A 6,000-nucleotide genomic window follows, 5' to 3' on the forward strand; every position below is an offset into this window, starting at 1 on the left:
TATTTTTCACTTTAAAGGAAGCATTTGATTTTTTATACCAGTCTTGTGCCAATCTAAATGAATTTCTTATGTTACCTATGTTATTTTTTTATATAGTTTCATGTATTTTTTTTTCTATTATTACAGTGTTCAGCAATATATGATGTCTTATGATGAGCAAAATAATTTATAATTGTAATATCCCCCCCTTTTTTTACTTTTCTTAATTTCTATTTTAAATTTATTCTGTTACCTTTCTTTGTCGCCTGGACAGGATTTTCCTCTTGGCGACGAATTCTTTGCATTTGTGTGCTTGTTTTTTGTTCCCAATAAAGTTATATTTGTGCTTGTTAAAAAAAAAAAAGAATTACTGAATCTGATTTCAGTAAGTAAAGTTTGTGTTCATTTGTTTCATTAGTTTATTCATTACTAGGAGGCTCCGCCCCCTGCTTGCTAACGCTCGCCAACCCCGAGAATTGCTACGCAATCCTATGTGGTTCACGCCGTGAACCATGGCTCGCTGCGCTCGCTCACCAATGAACACAATGTTCTAGCACAAAGACATAATATATTATCATCAAAGACATAGTATTTTATCATCAAAGGCATAGTATTGTACTTATGTAGATGAATTCTGCCAATGTTCTTATTGGCTTTTAAAAAAGTATATTAGCTATTTAGATTGTACAGTCCGCAAAAAAAAAAAGATATCACCCTGAATAACTTTTGTTCTAATGATCGGATTTTCACGATCTAAGCGTCGATCTTAATGGTTCCCGGGGGTGACCTCAAATATGCTAATTAATTGGTGCTAACTATTAATTAAGTTACGAAATCAGACACAAAAACGTACTTTCTCTGAATAAACATGTATTTTTTTTTACATATTTGGATTTCTAAGCTTCAAAATATAGGGGGTAGCCGCAATCTGGGAAATATGGTCCCCATAGTTTGGTCAGGAGAGCGATCCAAAGTTCGTACCCGTTAATGTTAATTTCACTTTTTACGTTTTTAGTCATATTTTCAAAACTAATGAAGCAATTTGAAGAAAATTGCGCCCACTCATAAAACTCATTTACCCAAAGATAATTTCATGAAAAAAATAATTTTTAGTAATTATTAATTATTTTTTATTATTTAATTAAATTGAGGATGAAAAAATTTTGAATTATAAGGTATGAATTTTTTTATACCATAATAATCTACATATTTTTCAATACAAAAATCTAAAGTTTCAACTGTTTTTATTTATTAGAAGCTGAAAAAAATTAAAATTAATTATTTTTGAAAAAATAATTTGGCGACAATAAAAAAATGATTAAATGGGGCGATTAATATTAAAATGTGATAAACTTGCGAGGAACTTGACTTCTCGCGCGTAGTGTAAAATTTCATTCATATTTTTTTCGCTAATAATCGTTTGCTAATCCTTTTATTTTTATTTCTTTCGAACTATAAAATACGATGTTTCTTTTTAGTCATTTAATAATTTATTTGTAATTTAGTAAAGAAATTATAAATAAAGCATTTTGAATAAAAAACACTTTATTCAACGAATGTCTAGTTTTATAAAGGCGTGCTTCTGATAGAATATGATTATGCACCAGATTGTGCTTACTTAATGTGATTATTTTTTAATTTTTGATTTTCTTTTTCAATAACTGATACAATTTCAATAATATACATACGTATGCATAGATTTGGAATAATATATTTATCAATTTCTTGAATATATATTTTATAATTATTAATACGAATGCGTAGTCAACATTTTTAATCATCTTAAAACTTCGCCCGGTGGCTGAGCGGTAGCGCTTCGCGCTGTCGTTCCTCGGGCCGGGCAAGGCTGACTCAGCCTTTCATCCCTTCAGTGGGTCGATAAATAAGTACCAAGCATGATTGGGAACTAAACACTGGGGGTTCCGCGTTCGGCTGACCACCTGAACGGAACATCTGCTCCTGCACCCCAGAGCCCTAGGTCCAGAAAACTGAGATGGGCACAGTAGGCCTTGGCCCTCCATGGGCTGTCGTGCAGCTGAGTTTAGAGTAGAGTTTTTTAAAACTTCTTTACATCTTATATATCGCCTTAATCTTAAAATAAATTTGTAAATTACCTGTCTGCGCGTGTTTCGCAGAATTATTTTTCTAACTTTTTTATTGAATTTTAATGCAATTTTTTTAAAATTCTATTATGTATATTTTTGTCCAATAATATATTAATCAATCGTTTAAGTACTTTAATTTATGTTTTTCTTTAAAATAAAATTACTTTTTAAATTATTGCTAAGTTCTTATTGAAAGAAAACTTAGAATTATTGCCAGCTATCTGAGAATTAAAACATGTTAAGAAATTAAAAATATTCTACTGATCACACACAATATCATTCGAAGCAGAACAGCTGACTATTTACTAAAAATACTATTGTTTACGAAAAATGAAGATAAATTATTAATTTTATTTTTTTTATTGCTTCTTATTTATTCGAGTAATGAAAAGTAAATGCGTATGTGCGCACAGGGGAAAAATTTAACAGATTGTTTTGTTTTTTAAATGAACAAAAAGCTATGGGCATGCAATTTTAATTCAACATTCAAAGAAAATCTTGTGCGCTAACCCTTTTGTCTTAAAAAGTTGAAAATATTTGCTTTAAAAGTTGTTCGTATGATTTCTCAACTTTTGCACAGTTCAAAAAAATATTGCTATATCAGGAAAATGTTTGATATGCCTTGTTTTGTTAAACAACTACTAAAATAAAAAATTGTAAAAAGATTAGAAAAACGTGCTATTTTTAGAATCATCATCTCAAAAATTGTTCTTTTACTCCATTTGACTTTCTTCTTCTTAAATAACTTATAATCATAGTTAGGACTGGGCTATAAATCGATATATCGCGACATATCGATTTAACGCCTATATCGGCAAACCGATACAGCAACTTTCATTCCAAGCGATGCATCAGAAATCTGATTTAAGCCGTCGAGTGAAGAAGACGATATAACGATATAGCGATATAGCAATACACGCAAGGACTTTCTCTTACTTTCCGATGCCAACTCGCGCTGTGGAAGACGATATTGTTTCGTTTTGTTGAGACGGCCTTGACTGATGAGCGGTAGAATCAGAATCACTTTTGAGACCTTATATCGTTATATCACATGTTCGTTTTCGCACCTTCGCGATTTGAAATCGTTTCTTGTAGATTATTTTCAATGGGATTAACTTCGTGATCGCCGTCGTAACCTTGTTCAGAACGCAATCTATTATTGAAAAGAATTTTTAAAGAAAAGTTTCTTCATTAATTAGGTAAGTTTCTTATTTATTTTCTGACAAAACTTTTTTTATATTTTTAAATGTGAAAATTATCAGAAATCTAATTTAAGGCACCCATAAGGAATTAAATTACAAAGTAAATAAATTTGTTAGGTTATTTTTTTACTTTCTTTTAATTTATTAAAAACCTTTCGGATAAAACTTCTAATAATTTAATGGGCTTCTATTACTGATTTTAAATTTATAAATCTTGAGTTGTTTTTATTTTTAGAAATAAAGTTAAAACAAAACTTATTTTTTGGACATAAGTCAATAAACTTTATTTGTTCAAAAGAATTTGAAAAGTTTGCGAATTTTATTCATTTCTTTTTTTTTGTATCAATTACTACTTCGTTTTATTAGAGAGTAAAATCATTATTTTTTTTTAATTTTCGTTTTATATTATTAGTTAATTAGCTAAATATATTACCGAATATCACAATTCTTTTGTTTTTATTTTTAAGAATTTAATTAAGAAACTTTGCCTTACTTTGTTTTTCGTTCATAATTCGGTCATTATTTAATTTAATTTAATTATTTATATGAAATAATAATAAAAATAGTGTTTAAGAAGCATTTTTTTCTAAAATTTATTTAGCTCTTTGTTTTAAGCATACAAATAATTTTTTAACGAACTTATTTTTTAAATTTTGTTTCTATGCTGTTAGGTAAATATATTGATAAATTTCACTTTTATTTATTTTTTTATTTTTAAACTAAGAAATCTTTTGTTATTTGCGTGATCATTTTTAGAAAATATAACAAAACTTGTGTTTACTTCTTCATTCAGAATTTGAACATTACGATCGAACTTAATAATTCTGTAATTATTTACGCATAATAGTACAAGCAAATATTGATTTGTTAAAAAAAGTTTCTTTTTTTTAAAAAAAAAAAATATTTTTAACACTTTGTTTTAAGTGTATAATGAATTTCTTAACAAACTTTTTTTTTAATTTTTTAAATTTTCTTTCAATAATTTCAACTAGATATCTTTATAAAATTCCCTTTTTATTTTTAAACTGAGAAATCTTTCAGAGAACGAAAATTTTAAGAAATTATTACAAATCTTATGTTTACGTTTTAGTTTAAAATTCGAACATTTTTAATTTTAAACTTCGGCTTTTAGTCAATCTAACTTTTATTTTAATTAAAATATGTTTTGAAATTTTAAAATCAGCTTTTGTTTAATAACAATATTTTTTTTCATTAAAGGTGTTTTAGGGGTTAGCTTAAATTAAGACTGCTTATACCTTATAAACGATAAAGAAGTGCAAATATTTCATTCTGTATCTACACACATTTTTTTCAATAAATATTTTAAGTAAGATTTGTACATCTTAGTCAATTTATTTAATATCTTTTTTTAGCAAAACATATATATTTTCAAATTTATAAATTGATTTAAATCAATATGCGTATGAAGTCTTGATAGAAATCTGACTTTCTGTGCCTTAAAGTAAATGAAATTCAAAAATACTATATCGCGATACATCGCTATATCGCGATGCAAAACTGACGATATATCACGATATATAATTTCTAATATCGCCCAGTCCTAATCATAGTTTTAACACACGTTTTGAAGAAATTATGTAAACAAATTCCTAATATTTCGTAATAAAAAAACAAGAATATTAATGATTTATTTATACAGTGAAACCTGCCAAGTTGACCACACTTGTAAGTTTTACATCTGAATAAGTTGACCTCAATTATCAAGAACGGAAATTTTCCTAGATAATAAAGAAGCAAAACCTTTGTAACTTGACCACCTGTCTATCTTGTATGTTGACCACTGAAATAAGTTAATTTTGTCTAGGAGTATTATGAAATTCTATTCTAAAACCCTCATAAGTTGACCAGAAAAAAAAATTCAGAAAAGTTTCTGTCATTTTGCAATGCATGTTATTATTTCACTTGTTTGGTGAAATAGTGTAAAAAGCTAATCTAAACCCTTTTGTGAGTTGACCTTCTGGGGAAACTGTAGGGACTCAGCTTTTGACCATTCATTGAAAACAGGTGTGTTAGTTGAAAAGTTGCTCTTCCAGTTGCAATAGTGAGCAAATAGACTTATATGTGTAGTAATAACAGAATAAATTTTGAAGTGTTAAAATAATTTTGTTTTGTTAAAGTTTTCAATGTTTTCGTGTTCTGATATTTTAAGAAATTATTTTTATTAAACACTTCACATGCATAACTAACAAAATAATTTTTTTAAAAAAGTTAGTTAAATATTAAAATTATTTCTGTGTAACAAATTGAAGTTCGTTTAGGTTTAAACACATTTCTTGAGATATTCATTTGGCCATTTGCTAAATCAAATTTTTAAGTCAAGTAAAAAAAAAATTTAAATGTATAGCAACATGTAGGAAACGAAAAAGTAAACAATGTCCCACCCCTTCTATAAGTTGACCACTTGTCTACGTTGGCCACTAAAACAATGCACATGAAGTGATCAACTTACGCAAGTTTTACTGTAATTGTTTCATTGAACCAGAGTAGTTAATTGTTTTCGTAATAATCAGCCTTACAACTATTTAACTTAGATTCTTTGGACTAGGCGTCACTTCATGCATGTCTTTCGAGATTGAAATTTCAAAGATAAAATGTAAAAATTACAAGAATGCGTAAGCTGGTTTCAATTAACAAAAAAAAAGGGACAAAATCGTTGGCAAAAGAAGTTATCTCATGAAAAGAGTGTCAGAGTT

The sequence above is a fragment of the Parasteatoda tepidariorum genome, chromosome 6 (genome assembly GCF_982258835.1).
Source record: "Parasteatoda tepidariorum strain Cologne lab strain chromosome 6, Ptep-v5.0, whole genome shotgun sequence".
Taxonomy (NCBI): Eukaryota; Metazoa; Arthropoda; class Arachnida; order Araneae; family Theridiidae; genus Parasteatoda; species Parasteatoda tepidariorum.